The 16,588-nt window shown below is 37.8% G+C and overlaps 1 protein-coding gene across 1 annotated transcript in view; it reads left to right on the top strand.

Moving 5' to 3' along the window:
• The first annotated feature begins 9,132 nt into the window (after window positions 1–9,132).
• Window positions 9,133–16,588, top strand: part of PTPDC1 (protein tyrosine phosphatase domain containing 1) — a 72,236-nt gene continuing 64,780 nt past the window's right edge. The window contains exon 1 of the mRNA XM_051983834.1: window positions 9,133–10,055. The gene's annotated coding sequence lies outside the window, so the exon portion shown is untranslated. The remainder of the gene's footprint in view (window positions 10,056–16,588) is intronic.

The raw sequence follows: 16,588 nt of genomic DNA, 5'->3' as shown, positions 1-16,588 counted from the left end.
CCAGCTATTAATGTGTTACATATCTTAGCTTGCCTACTAAATTATAAATTGTGAGGGTAGCAATTGTGTCAATATTATTTGCTCACTACTATCTGCATTTTTGTTTTTCTTCCCGGGTTATTTTTACCTTCTGAATCCTATTCTCCCTGTGCAACAAAAGAACTGTTCGGTTCTGCAAACATATATTGTATCTAGGATATACTGCAACATATCCAACATATATAGGACTGCTTGCCATCTAGGGGAGGGGGTGGAGGGAGGGAGGGGAAAAATTGGAACAGAAACGAGTGCAAGGTATAATGCTGTAAAAAATTACCCTGGCATGGATTCTGTCACTATAAAGTAATTATTAAATAAAAAATAAAAAAATATATTATTTGGTCACTTCTGTATAATAATTTTTTAAAAAATCTGTCTCAATACTTACATGAACTGATGAGCAGGACCAGGAGATCATTATATACTTCAACAACAATACCATATGAGGATGTATTCTGATGGATGTGGCCTTCTTCAACAATGAGATGAACCAAATCAGTTCCATTTGTTCAATGATGAATAGAACCAGCTATACCCAGTGAAAGAACTTTGGGAAATGAGTGTAAGCCACTATATAGAATTCCCAGTCCCTCTATTTTTGCCTGCGTACATTTTTGATTTCCTTCACAAGTTAATTATACACTATTTCAAAGTCCGATTCTTTTTGTACAGCAAAATAACTGTATGGACATGTATACATATGTTGTATTTAACTTATACTTTAACATATTTAACATGTATTGGTCTACCTGCCATCTGGGGAAGAGGGTGGGGTGAAGGAGGGGAAAAGTTCCAACAAAAGGTTTTGCAATTGTCAATGCTGAAAAATTACCCATGCATATATCTTGTAAATAAAAAGCTATAATAAAAAGAATTGTCTCAACATATTTTTGAATCTCTTCTAGCAATTAGAACTGGATATTAAATTCTATGTTAAATAGGTACAAAATATATATTTAATAGATGAAAGAATACTGACAGACTGCTTGCTAATTTACAATGTGGTCATGAAATGAAATAACTAATGAATTTTATCTGCTTACTCAGGCAAAGGGGCAAACTGGAACCAAAATAAGTAGCAGGTAGGTTTAAGTTTTTAATCATCAAAGAATGAGAAACCAACTTAAAGTTGGGCAAGTTTTCTCTTAGACTTCTCTTTCCTTAAGGACTTAGTAACTCCACTGTGTTAACCATAGGCCTAATTCTTAAATGTACTAAGGCTAAGGGGTAAAAAGGAGCAATTTTAGGCCTCACTGCATTCCCCAAACTTAGAGAGAGGGTATAAATCATTAAAGAAAACAAAAAAAAGAGAAAAAACCCATGAGATTTAATTAAAGAGGGTGAAGTGTTTTCTCAATTCCACCCATCCTGCCTGATCCTCCCAAAGGTGAAATGATTTAAAGATTTCCTTTTCCTCTTTCCTTCTTTCCTCCAATTAATATTTTAAGTATAGATAGTACCAATGATCCTGGTTCTGTGAAAAAGCTTAAGCTACTCTCAAGACTTGAAGTTGAATTTAGTAGAGCTAAGGGATTCTGAAACTAAAGAACAGAATGTGTTTGAGAGAGAACATCCATCAAACTGTGCATACTCTTTGATCCAGCAGTGTTTCTATTGGGCCTATATCCCAAAGAGATCTTAAAAGAAGGAAAGGGTCCGACATGTGCAAAAATGTTTGTGGCAGCCACTACTTTTCATAGTGGCAAGAAACTGGAAACTGAGTGGATGCCCATTAGTTAGAGAATGGTTGAATAAGTTATGGTTTATGAATGTTATGAAATATTTTTCTGTAAGAAACGATCAGGAGGATGATTTTAGAGAGACCTGGAGAGACTTTCAAGAACTGAAAATGAGCAGAACCAGGAGATCATTGTACATGGCAACATCAATATTATACAATGATCCATTCTGATGAACGTGACTCTTTCCAACAATGAGATGACTGATGCCAGTTCCAATGATCTTGTGACTAGACAGCCGTCTACACCCAGAGAGAGGACTGTGGGAACTGAAAGTGAATCACAACATAACATTCTCACTCTTTTTATTATTGTTCGATTGCATTTTGTTTTCTTATTCATTAACTTTCTTTTTTGATCTGATTTTTCTTGTATAACAAGATAATTGTATAAATATGTTTACATATATTGGATTTAACATATATTTTAACATGTATAACATATATTGTATTGTTTGCCATCTAGGGGAGGGGATCAGGGGAAGGAAGGGAAAATCTGAAACACAAGGCTATACAAGGATCAATGTTGAAAACTTATCTGTGCATATGGTTTGAAAATAAAAAGCTTTAAAAATAAATTTTAAAAGAGACAGAGAACACTATTTAGGTTTACTGTTTCTCTCTCATCTCTCTTACTCTTTCTTTGTTTTTTTAGTCTGGAGAATTTCAGAAATACCTTCTGGTCTCTGTCACCTTCCTTTTTATTTGTACTTTAAGAAAAGAAAAATTTCAAAATGCTTTCAATTCCAGAAACAGTCCAATAAGCCTTACAAAGATATAATATATATAATATAATCCATTTTCTTTCTGTAAGTGTGCTTCCTTTATATGACTAGGGGTTCATAGGATTTAATAGAGCTAAGTTCCTACCCTTACACATTGGACTACAGATGCCAATCTCTTTTCCTTCCTAATCATCAAGGAGCTAAGCCTCAGCTTGCCTCTTCTCCCTCAATGATTTCACCTATTCTATCAATGCTGCCTAGCTTCTATTACCCACCCCTATTTCCAATCACTGCCAGACTTCTTACTTTGAGGATCACTTCTCTTATCCCTCTTTAAAAGCTTCCATCTTGTTTATTCATTGAAGTCTTTCTGTGATGCTTTATCACGATAAGGAAAAACAGAATTAGAGTTGGAAGTGACCTTAGAAGTCATTTAGTCCAACTTGTATGTCATTTAGCTAAGTGATCATATAAATCTTTGCTTAAAGACCTTCAGTGAGGGGATACCCATTATATACCCAGACAGTCTTACTATCTTTAGATAGCTCTAAGAGCTAGAAAGTTTTACTCAATCTCAACTCTGAATTTCTTCTACTTTCACCACTGTTTTATGTTCTGCCCTCCAGGGATAAGCAGATTAAGCAAATTTCTCTTCTACAGGATAACTCATCTGACACTTATATTTTAACTGTGCTATTTACTACTTGGTGACTCATGTCCAACTTTATAAAATAAGACAATGTGGCATAACAGAAAAAGCAATGGATTTTGGAGTCAAAGGATTTGAATTTAGAACCCATCTCTGCTATTATTAATAGTGTGATCTTGGACAAGTTGTTTTCTCCACACTCCCCCTACTCCCACAACATATTCAACTATTTTTGCTCAAGGTGAAAATATTCCATTTACAATTTTGACAGGCACTTCATAAATGTTTGTTGAACAGAATCACATTGTTGAACAGTGAAAAATGACCATGAATACTGTTAAGGACAACACTCAAGTTTGAGACAAGTCAGATTGGAGGAAAAAGATATGGCCTATATTTTTATCAATACAGCATATCTGTGTGTGTGTGTGTGTGTGTGTGTGTGTGAATGTTTAAAAGAAACATATGCACAGAGACATTAGGGACAATTTGTCCAAATAAACTACTATCAAGGTCAAAGGATCTGAGTTGACAACAATCTTGGAATGTATCTAGGCCAAGGGCAGCTAGGCGTTGACATAGTACACAGAACACTGGGCCTGGAGTTTGGAAGACTCATCTTATTGAGTTCAAATCTGGTGGCCTCAGACACTTCCTAGCTGTGCGATTCTGGGTAAGTAATTAAACTTTGTTTGTCTCAGTTTTCTCCTCTGTAAAATGAGCTTGTTTGGGATGAAGACACCTACCCAAATTGACTACCTAGGAATCACTCCAAGTGAAGTGCAGAAAATTTATTAGAATCTTGAGAAGTGGACCACGCAGTTCTGTGAGCCGAAGGACAGTAAAGATGCTCACAGCAGGAAGGCCACTCGCTTGAGAGTGCTCACAGTTTTTATATATTTCAGACAAAGAACCCCCCAAATCCCACCCTCTATTCATAGACATAAGTCTCTATTCCCCTATTTGGTCAGTGAAATGCATAGATAAGGTGATGGCATAGCTTTTTTGCCCACATATACTTTTTTTTTAATTCCTTCTTTGGACAATGGAATGTAGTCCAGGCCATATCTAAAACCACGTGTCTCTGGAGAAGCTGAAACTGAGGCCTTAAGGCTTCAACTAATTTAGCTAACAGTCACTGATCAATATGTGCTTGATCTATAAGTTCTTCACCTTTTCCACACAACCTGGAGAAGGAAATGGTAAAGAACTCATGTCTAACAAAATAACCTTAAAATGGGGTCACAAAGAGTCAGACAAGACTTAAATGACTGAAACCACATACACACAAAACAGATTTTTTTTTTCACAAAACAGATTTTATAGAAAGAAGAAACATTCAAACTTGTCTTTCTTCCTTTTCACATCTAGTACTTCTTAGTAGTTATGAATTCCTAAAATTGGTTTGTGATTTGAATCTGTACGACCTTTAATATAGTTTAGCTATTTCTTCCCAGGATAAGATACCAATGGGGTAAAGCATCTTCTGCAATTTACCAAGTGCTGCCTGATTATCAGGAACATAGAAGGAAAACTGAACAGAAAATGAAAATGAAGTAACCAGGAAGCTACCCTGGCTTTCCTTTGCCAGGATTTTAGATGATTCTCTCTCTGAATTTGTCTGCCTTAGGGCAGAACAGCTGAGTCAAGAACTGACATATTAATCAAATAAGAACTCAGCTTCATTTATCTATTATGATAATTCCTAGTGTATATCTTTAAGAAGAGACTCCTCAGGCCTTACGGGCCTTGGATCTCAACTGTAGCTCTTCAAAAAATAACATCATTGTGTGAAGAGATTAAGGGTAAGAGCCCTAGTGTTTTTAGAGCATTCTGTGCTAGTTTCCAGGCCAATCATGCAAATTTAATCCTCCCCCACTGCCACCCTCACCCCATAAATTATTATATCACTCAAAAGCCCTCTTACTGAATCTTATGGTGTGATTACAATGGGAAAGAATTTTGATGAAATTTTAGACAAACAGGATATTACAGAAAAATAGAGCTCTTGGGAGAATTATGTAAAAAAAGAAGATACTTTGAAATTGTGATACTTTGAAATAGTGATTTGTTCATCCCAAATTCCCTATGATTAAAGTACTTGTTTGTCAGAAAGATTTGGGTTTTCTTTTCTTTAGTTCAAGAAGTTCACTTGTAGAATAAAAATCAAATTAAGAAACACTTAGCATTCATGGTCACCAAAGAATCATCATACAATTTCATTTAAATTCATCCTTTCAATGGATCACATCCCACAACATTATGACTCAATAGCTCTAAAACCTTGAAAATCTTGGAAATGAAACTGGAGCCAAAGAGGTCAGCAAATTCAAACTATTTCATGACAACTAAAATTAATCTTACCATTGAGATTATTTTGAGACTTACTTGACTTAAGGTGCCAGATGAACAATAACCTGAGAGTTAAGAAGATTCATAGGATTATAGATCTTGAGCTAGAAATAAATCTTAGAGGCCATCTAGTCCAATTCCCATTCTCACCTCCATTTTACAACTGAGAAAACTGAGGCTCAAAGTTTAAGTAATATATCCTAGGTCCTGTAGTTAGTAAGCTTTAGTTGGAATTTGAATCTGTATCCTCTGGCTCCTGAATCAGTGCTTTCTATTGCACTCTTCTAGAAAGTCTAATTCTCTCTTTTGTCACTAACTTCATATGACATTGAAGAAATCACTTCATTTACCTGATCTTCATTTTCCCCATCTATAAAATTAGGCTGAAAATGAACTTTAGGTACCTTTCAACTTTAAAATGCAATATTTTAGATTCAAGACTAGGCATAACTGCTTTATAATGCTGTATAATTTAGTATTTGGGGACAATAATAGCTAGCATTTATATAACACTTTAAAGTTTGCAGAGTGCTTTATATATGTTGTTTCATTTGACAAAGAACAAGGTAGACATTATGTCATAAGATTGTATGCTATAGAGTGAGAACAATTTTATCCTTAGGGCAGGTTTGGGAGCCTTTGCTAAAATACTGGTGTTTGAGCCAGTCAATTCTGCTTCTTCCTCATTCCCTTTTGGATATTGTTTCTCCAAGCAGCTCTGAGATAATTTGCAAACTCGTTACTCAAGAGAAGACAGGTGACGGTAAAGCAAGGTAAAGGTGAAGGGAGAGCTTCTCTAAACTCGTCTCAATGGGACTCAATCTTTCTTAATTCTCCAGGTTCTCTGCTAAAAGATTTAGCCCCATTTGGAACTTAGTCCCATTCAATTGGCATTACAATTACAATAAACTTTGCCCCTCGACTTGGAAAAGGGTTCAAGCCAGAAAGTTCTTTTGCGATACCTTGCAGCTCCTGTCTTCAACCCCAAACTTTTGGGTCTCCTTTTGAACCTCAACACTCTGATTGACCTGGATATTTTGAAATGGATGTCCCACAGCATCTCAAATTCAACATCCCTAAAACAGAACCCTTCTTTCCCAGAAACCCAACCACTCTTTTAAGCTCTCCTATTACAGACCAGGGCATTCCCATCTTTTAAGAACCATCTTTTTGTAACTGAAAGTGAGGGTCTTAAAATTATGACATTATCAATAACTGAATTGTATGTCTATTTTATATATCTGTATGCCTAGGGTCACATATAGATTTCTTGGGGAGGAGGGGGAAGAATGAGTCACAAATAGAAAAAGTTTTAGAAGCTCTGCTTTATTTAATTCAGATTCTAAAATAGTGTCATTTTCAACTCACACCCTTCCTCACCCCACATACCCAAAGTTGTCAAATACTGACATTTTCCCTTTATTTTATTTTAAAAATACATATTTCTTTATGAATCATGTTAGATGAGAAAAATCAAGACACACACAAAAAAACCATGAGAAAAAAACAACATAAAAAAGAAATGAACATAGCATGTGTTGATTTACATTCAATCGCCATAGTTCTTTTTCTGGCTGCAGATGACATTTGTTGTGCCAGAGTTTCCTTTTATTGTTCTTCCTCAGTTTCTTTAAATTGTCCTCAGTTCCTCTAAATAGTCCTGCCTCAGTTTCCCTAAATTGTTCTGTCTCAGTTCCTTGAATTGTTTTGCCTCAATCCCCCTGATTGCAAACTCCCCTTTCCTATTCATTTGGGCTGAATTAGGGCTGTAGAGATCTGGCCACTCTAGCATTCCAAAAGATAACATTCCAGATGTTCTATCTCAGATATCTAATTGGGATCCTCTATCTCTAAGGTTCCAGACTTTCTATCTCTAACTACTCCCTTCACTTCCAGTTTATCAGAATTTATGGTTCTACCCCAAACCTGTCAGAACTAGATTGATGGTCCCTTCTTGGAAATTTCCGTTCTCGGTGTTTGGACTCTACCCCTTGCCTTTATCTCCCGATTGCTAGAGAGCCATATATAACTTATTGGATGCTGATGCTGAATGCTTTAAGACATAACCCCTGGAATCAAAATGGATCCTTTGGTCCCAGAAAATCTCTCCCTCTCAGATATTCAAATAAAATATTTAAAACTCTCTAATCTCTATCTTGCCTCAGTTTCTCCAGCATCACAATTTTCTATCCAAAGTTTGTTGGAATTGCCTTGGATCATTGAACCATAAATACTGTCATTTCTAAGTCCAAAATGCTTCCCAATATGTTACTTTTCTCCACTTATACTGTCATCACCCTAAAGCCTGAATTCAGCCCTTCAACACCTCTTGTCTGAATTACTCCAATAGTCTCCTAACTGGCCTCCTTCCTTCAAAATCTCTCCTCACTAATTCATTCTATACACAACTACTAAAATTATTTTCCATAAGTATAGATCTATGTCACTCCTCTACTCAATAAACTTCTATGGAGTTTTATTTCCTCTTGGAGCAAATTTTAACTTCTGACATTTAAAGCTCTTCACAACCTGGCTCCATCTGTCTTTCTAACCTTATTTACAATCTCCTTATTGCAATCTACAATGCAGTCTATTCCTTGCATTATTCCATTAAGTCTCCTTTTCAATGGCTATCCCATTTGGAATGCATTAATTACTCTTTACCTATGACTCTAAATATTTCAGTTTCCTTCAAGACTTGGCTCAAGCATTATCAGAAATATCTTCTCCTGCCTCCCTCAAGCTTCCAACCTGTCCTATTTTACACATATTTGTTAGTCAGCTGTGTCCATTCTTTTTTTCCCTTTAGGCAATTGGAGTCAAGTGACTTGCCCAGGGTCACACAGGCAAGCAGTATTAACTGTCTGAGGTCACATTTGAACTCAGGTCCTCTTGACTTCAGGGATAGTGCTCTATCCACTACACCAACTAACTGCTCCAACTATTCTTAACCCCATTTAGGGTTTTCTTGGCAGAAATTTTGGAGTGGTTTCTTTCTCCAGCACATTTTACAGATGAGGAACTGAAGTAAACGGGATGAAGCGACTTACCCAGGGTCACACAGCTAGTTAAGTGTCTGAGGTGAAATTCTGACATAGAGTCTTCCTGACTCCCAGGGCCCACACTGCATTACTGCACCACCTACCTGCCCTTGTATATATCATCCCCAGAAATAGAATATAAGTTCCTGAGGACAGGGACTTTGAATTTTCACTTTTTCTTTTGTATTCCCAGTATTGAGTTCTGAGTACACATTTTATTAAGTGCTTTATTGACTTTCTTTAAACAAACACACACATCCTCTGGGTCTCACAAGCTATGGTTTTGAGTAGCTGCAGACCCCAGCATATCCTCAAACCTGAGTTAGAACATCTAGGGAAACTGACAAAGAGGGTGCCTATCAGTACCACATCAATGTCAGAAAAGCTCCACTCTAATGCTTTCCGGTTCATTGTCCATTTATAACTTTGTCCCCATTGCACCCACTTCAACCCTATCCCGATATCTAGGCCAGTGCAGTAGTTTTTGCACAGAATCCCATATAGGAGACAAGGTCGAGTGACATCGTTTGACTCGAGGGCTGTCCTTAGTAGATCGGGCCTAGAAAGGGAGCGCCCTCAGGTTGGGAAAGGCTGAGAGGGGGCGGGGAAAGGGAGTTCCTATTTGGCTGTGACCACGTGCTGTTCTCCAGAGCGGGACCCAAGTCTTTCCAGGCAATGCTTCTTAAATCGTGGTTTGCATAACTAAAAGCATGATTTGTTATCGGTAACCGTTTCATTTGTATCTAGCGGGGTCGCGAGGGGTACCAGTTAGAGAAACCCTTCTCTGGGGCACATTCCCCGGCGCACGCATTGGCGCTCGAATTCACTATGAAGACCCAGTAAACAAGTTCGGATTTAGCAAAATGCTGGGGATACAAAGAAAGACAAAAGCTCCTACGGACTCAACAACGTACATTTAGACTGGAGATCCAATCGCGGACTCCCCAAAATACAAGTATGAGCGATGGGGCGGGGCCAACCTCCGCCAAGGAAAGGGGGCCTAGGTTTGGAGTAAGAATATCTGAGTTTGAATCCTGACTCTGCAACTTACTAGCTATGTGACCTCAGACAAAGGTCCGAACTTTTCTGGGCCTCAGTTTCCCCATATGTACTGTTTGAAATCGAAGACCCTCTGATTGCGATCCCACGTTAATTTGAAAACACCAAAGAATTCAGAGCTCGCTGTCTCGAGCTCGGCTACGGCAAACCATTGGCCAGAGTATATCACGTGCCCTTCTCCGGGGCTCTGATTGGCTACAAATTACATCATCACACCGTCCTTTCCGCTTTGCTCCCCGCCTCGGGCCCCGAAAGAAGGGGGAGGGAGAGAAGGGGGGGGCGGGCCCAGGGCCGGCGGGGACCTAGCTTCAAATGCGGGCGCTGGTGGCTAAGCCTGCGGGCGGCAGCTGTGACGGCGGAGACAGAGGAAGAAAAGGAGGAGGCGGCGGTGGCGGCGGCGGCGCCTCGCCGGTGGCGGCCCTGCCCTATGTAGCACAATTGAGGCCGGGCGGGTGAGTCACTCGGCCTCCCGTCTATCCGTCAGTCACCCCGGCAGTTAGTTCGGCCGCACCCCTCGGGGGGAGGGGAGGGACGGTGCGTACAGTCTATCAGCCGACCCGGCGCGCGATCCCAAGGAGGCAGAGAGGGAGGGGCGGGAGACTCGGGGGAGGGGAGAGGGAGAAGAGAGGTAGTCTGCAGGAGGGAGGGGCAGGGGGCGGTGCGTATGTCACTTGCCCATCCCTGCGCGCGATTCCGAGAAGGCAGGGGAAAGAAAGGCCCGGGAATCTAGAGAAAAGAAGGACTGGGGGCGAGGAGAAGGGGGTGATAGGTATTTTTATCCCACCCGGCTACGCAAAGTGGAAGAGAGGAAGGAAGCGAGGGAGGGAAGGAAAAAAGGAGAGAGAGGAGGGAGGGAAGGAAAAAAGAAGAGGGCGGGGCCTTGGCCTTTCTGAGGACCCGTCGCGATACTCCCCCCTTCTCCCTCCCTCGTCCTCCGCCCCCTGCGCAGTCTCACTAGCCTGCTCCCAGCTGGAGGAGATCAGCAGGGACAGCTCCTCCTGTCCTCCTTTCCCGGGCGGGCGAGGATTGATCCCAGAACTCCATCCCAACTGCGAGTTGCTGCTTCGAAGTGCAGGAGACTCCCAAGTTCCCGAGGGCCGGAAAAGCCATCGCTGCTTGTTTAAAAACATAATGATTAATAAAAGTTAATCACTGAAGTTCACCCAATAGCAAACCGGTAAATCTGGGCTAATCTTGAGTAGCTGGGCTAATTTCAGTAAAAGCTTTGATTTGTCTGTTTAGATAGAATAAGGCAGCGAGAACTTGTGTTTAAGCTATGGGGTCCCCATGTTGATTGATGGACTGAATCGTGGTGCAAAAATACGAAAAAGTCTGCTTCCAGGGCTCTAGTCTTAATTAGACACCCTACCTCTCTTTTTAATATCATTATTCCTGTCTCCCCTCCTTCAACCCCCACCCTCACCCCGTGTGGATTGGCCCCATCCTGGAGGTCCCAACCATAACTTAAGTGAAGATGCTTTTAGGTAGTTAACCTCGGTTTTCTGTGGCGGCAAAACTTTTCATACAGCGAAAAAGATATTAAATCATTTTCTACAGGAAGTCCTTATTAATTCCTCTTAATTCCAATCTTAATTTCTAGCGTTATTCCTCGGTTGATTGTATCCTATTTATTATTTATGCAGCTTGCTTGTACTTTGCATGTACTTGCCTGATAGATTGTGAAATTCTTGAAGATGGAAACTGTCTTTGTTTTTCTTTATATCCCCAGTGGCCTGGCACATAATATGCCCTTAATAAATGCTTATTTAGTGTGTGGCATATGAGTTTATCCTTTTTTTCCTGCTAATGTTTAATAGGAGGCAATATTTGTTGTTTGCAGTTAGGGCCATCTTCTGATAGTTTTTTTTTTTTTTTTAATCTAGTACTAACTGTACTAGATGTGCTAAGCAATTACAGATCCCAGAATCTATTACTGAGATTCTCTTTCATTTCCAGTTATGTGATACATTTTAAACATATATTCATTTTTTTGTTGTTGGGTCGTGTCTGACTTATCCATTTAGGGTTTTCTTGGCAAAGACACTGGAGTAGTTTGCCATTTCCTTCTCCACCTCATTTTACAAATGAGGAAATTGAGGCAAACTAGATCAAGTGACTTGCCCAGTATCACCCAGATAGTGAGAAGCTGAGTCTGGATTTTAATTCAGGTCTCTTGACTCCTGGTCCTGCTCTATCCATTAGGTCACCTAGCTGTTCCATTAATTTTTTCTTTCAAACATCTCTCTTACCAGTTGCAGACTTCCCAGTGAATCATAAAAGGAACTGAAAATAAAACTTTCAAAACAAGATTTTCTTTCCTCTCTAGTGGTCTAATACATTTTAAAAATATATATATCCTGTCGTTTTTCCCCAAGTGCTTCTAGTATTTACAACTCTAATCTCAAAATAGCTCAGTGAAGTAGGGGAAGTGAATTTTATTTCTCCAGTTTCATATGGAAAAAGAATCTTCTACAATATCCTTGACAAATTGTGCAGCCTCACATTCAACTCTTCCAGTAACAAAGGCTATCTGTTGTAGTCACTGCTTCTGATACTCAGGCGCAGGATTGTCAAGGATCAGATGAGATAGCATCTGATAATTGCTTTGCTTTATTGTTACTAGCCTTCATCAAGAGGGACATTGCCATCTTTGGACAAGTGTCGTTTTTTCAGACAAGCTGGGAAAAGATCTAGAACCCATGTCATCTCATGAACTGATGAAATAACTCATGTGTATTCTAAAAACAATCTTCAATTATTTTAAGGGTTGTTATATAGAAGAGGAAGGAGAATGTTCTGTGTAGTTTCTACAGGATAGGACTAATGCAGTGACCAGAAACTCATTTCAAAGATCTGCAGTTGGAGCAGACCAAAAGCAGTGGCATACTGAATGCTCCATTTCTGAAGCTTTCAAGTTAGTGCTGGATGTCATTTGTTAAAGAATGTTGAAGAGGGAATTTTTACATTGATTAGAAGATCAAGTTAAACTCCTGAGAACTTGTGCTCTAAAATTTTATTACTGTGTTTTGTTTAAAGAAAACATACAATTCATTTTAAAATTCATTGGGAAAAGATTTTCTAAATCTGTCTCACTACCAGTGTGATTTTGTGCAAATGTCTCAGCAGTAAAAAGTTGATGCAGCTTCCCCTGTCCTACCCCACTAAAATCATCACAGTTTTGCTTTCTGAAAATTGCTGAGGCTAACTCCTAACTACAGCCCATTGAAGCAGCTACTTGTAGCTTGGTCCCAATATGCTGGAACTTGCTCCACAGCAAGGTATCACTTTCAAGGACCCAGAGTTGAAATAGGACATTAGCCAGTGATGCAGAAGAAAAATAAGTTATGCATATTAATTTCTTGGAAAAATAGGGAAAATGTTACAGATTAGTTTTTATGGAAGGCAAAACACACATGAAATTAGTCTTAGATATCCTGTACATTATTAGCACCTGATTAGGTGCTTAATATTTGACCTTTTATCAGCGGTCTGGTTTGACACAATCCTGCCCTGAAAGTAGCAATATCAGAAAAATAGCATGATTTTTATAATCATCCTCATCATGCTGTAATGATCTAATTACTTCTATATAAGAGAATTTAAATATGGAAAGGTTTAGCTGATGTGGGAAAGAAATGTTCAAACGATTTTTCTTCATTTTCACTGACAACAATTCAACCATGATTTATTGTCCATTTTAATCAATGCTCTTTTAAAGGTCTTAGGGACATAAAGGCAAAAACCAAATGATACCTGTTTTGAAGAAGCTTATACTATAATGGGATGTGGCATAGAGAGGGGTAAATAAATACAAAACAATAGAAAATTATTTCAAGAGTAAAGAGCATTAACTACTAAATGGATCAGGAAAGACTTCCTAGAGGAAGCTCCTGAGCTGGGTTCAGGAAAGAAAATCTAAAAGAATTAATGATACCTGAAAGGACCCTTTAAAAAAAAAAAAAGATTATCTTTTGAGGTAAAAATTCTGTGCTTGACTTAAGATTTCCATTTGAACTTTTTAAAATTCAGTGACGTTCCACAGGGGGAAAAAAGTCAACATTTTGTGAACTTGATCTATTTTATATGATCAGAATGGCATTGGAAAGAAATGAAAGAAAATTTAGGAGACAGTCCGTACAAATTTTTAATGAGATCCTGACTATTAAATTAGGAAAGGAAGCATGCTGTTGACTATAGCAATAACTAATATTTCCCAGACAATTAACAAGTGTTTATTAGGCAGGAATAAATAAAATGCCAGGCATTGCATCTACCATATTTGTACATAATTTGTAAGTTCCTTGAGGACAGGAAATGTTTTACTTTGCTTTGTATTCGCAGCATTTTAGCTCAGAGCCTGGAACAATGTAGGCACCTGATAAAATGAGTTTTGACTTATTGACTTCCCTGTGTTAAACATTAGGGATGCCAATGCAAAAGTGAAATGGTTCCTGCCTTGGGTTACTTAGGTGTATTTATGTAGCTTTAAGGTTTACAAACCATTTACATATATTAGATTATTTGATATTCACAACTCTTCTTTGGATACCATTATTACTATTTTACACTTGGTGGAAACTTGGAGATTGAATGATTTATTTGTCCATATAGCCATCTGTTAGAGACCAGACTTGGCCTGGTGATCATTCTGACTCTCAATCCTGTGAAGACTGAGTTAGCACCCTGCATACCTCAGAACCAACCAGAGTCAGAATAGGCAAAAGTCTTTGGTTTTTATTATTGGTCTTTAGGAATAGAAGTGAATTGGATAGACGCAGGATCTCCATGACCTCTCTGCTTTGTCTCCCGCCCAAAAACTGACTCTGGCTAGTCTTACTCCATCCCCTAGTTTCTCCTACAATTCTCTGTATATACCAATTATCGAGCCAGCAGAGAATAGTGGAAAGGGCCATTTTCCAAGCATATGCTAATAGAATATTGTCCAACTGGTAATTAGCCTTAAGTGATCAGTTGTCCCACCTCAGTGCATCTTCTCAAGAGTTTCAGCCCTTTACAAATCCAGCATGATTTCCACCATAACTTACTGCCTTTGTTATTGGAAGAATTCAAGGAAAGATTTTACATCTATCAGAGATGTGGGAGGATTTTAAACTTTATTCACATGAAATAGAATAAGAAGAAAACCTTCCGCCTACTTCCCTGGGCTCTTTGAGGATTAGACTAGAAACACTTGAAGTGATGCTATTTTAAATATGTGTGTATGTATGTATATATGTGTGTGTATATATATATATATATATATATCACATACATACTTATATCCCCATTGAGAGGAAAGAAAATCTTGGGAACTATTCTAGGATTTGCTTGGCCAGTCTATAGCTATTAGTAATTCAGAAAAATTCATAAAAGAATAACCTGATCTTTCTAGCAGCATTCTACATAAAAAATGTCTTCAATTAAACTGTAGCAGCAAAAGTGGGGTGAATGCTACTATTCCTTATTGTACTTGTCACAAAAGTTCTGATACTACCATAACAAACTAAAGTATCTATCTACAAATAACACCGCTAAGTTCCAGGTCCTTCTCCCTGCTTTAAAAAATAAAAGCTCTTACTTAAACTAAAATTAAATTGGCTCTGATTCACACACACACACACACACACACACACACACACACAAAATAATATATACCTATATATATAGATATCTATATATCTATATCTATATATATGTATATATAAATAAGGGACTTGAGATTCAATAATTTAAAGTCATGTAGTTTAGTTTAGTCTCATAGATTAAAAATAAATGTGGTTTTTTTTTTGGTTGGTTTGTTTAGGAAGGTACCTTCATATACTTAAACCTGAAAGTCATGTAAAAGCTGGAAAGATAATTTATTTTTGTATCTTTTTAAGTCTAAGATCTGTTTTACTTTTTCTACTGCTTAATAAAGAGTTTGGCACATAATAGGCATTTAATAGATGTTTTTTAATTGATTTTCCATCTGTATTCCTAATTGTATCCTATTGCCCTTACTTAATCACTTCTATGATTATGTCCCCATGAATATTTTATCTTTTTCTTAAAATGCTTTTTCTCCTGTCTATCTAAATCCTTCCCATTTTCCAAGACCCCAATTCAAGTTCTTTTTTCTCAGTCACATCTTTTGTGAACTTTTGTATTACACAATTTAGTGCTTAAGTCATCTGATATATTGTTTGATAATTGTTCCATGTGTTAGTTTTATTTTCCCCAACTTACACTTCTTATAATCAGGGACTTCAACCGCAGATATTTATCTTATTTTCTAATTGCTTCAGTAATTGGTCCTATAGTTATAGTTTTCCATGGAATTTTAAAACATAATATAATTAAGTTTTGGAAAATAAAGTTCTGTATCCCCTGCAGTATCTAGCACAATGCTGAGTACAAATAATCACTCAATAAATATTTTTTCAGTTGGTTATTTTGGCAGTTAGGACAAAGTAATTCCACCTTGGGCTTTTTAAATAACTATTAAGCATTAGGAGAGCCTTGCTATTATATAATTATATAAGATGATCTAAATCCTAAATTAAAAGTGATTAATTATTGTTTGTTGCACATCATCAGGCACAGAGACCTAGTGTTAGAGTGCAGAGATCTTGGTCATTTTAATTTTATTAATTCACATTTTGATTCCCAGTCTGTAATGTTGAATACATGATAGGAACTTTGGATTTCATGATGCAACTTAAAAATTTGAAAGTAAATCATTTTTCTAAGTGCTAAAAATATCTATATGTGGAAGTGAGGGGAGTAATCTAAAAATATTAATATGGATTTTGCTGCAGTTTCATAAATCTCAGATGTTTATCTTGATAATCTATTTGCTTTCATGATTGGTTCCACAGATGCTCTAGTTTTCCATGGAATTTTTAAATCTAATATAATTTTCTCTTATGTGGGAAGTAAAGTTCATAACTGTAACTTGTGCCTTCTTGGGTAACAACTAAAACCACAAGGACAACATGAGACTTCA

The sequence above is a fragment of the Antechinus flavipes genome, chromosome 1 (genome assembly GCF_016432865.1).
Source record: "Antechinus flavipes isolate AdamAnt ecotype Samford, QLD, Australia chromosome 1, AdamAnt_v2, whole genome shotgun sequence".
Lineage (NCBI taxonomy): Eukaryota > Metazoa > Chordata > Mammalia > Dasyuromorphia > Dasyuridae > Antechinus > Antechinus flavipes.
This window is presented reverse-complemented; position numbering and strand designations above follow the sequence as displayed.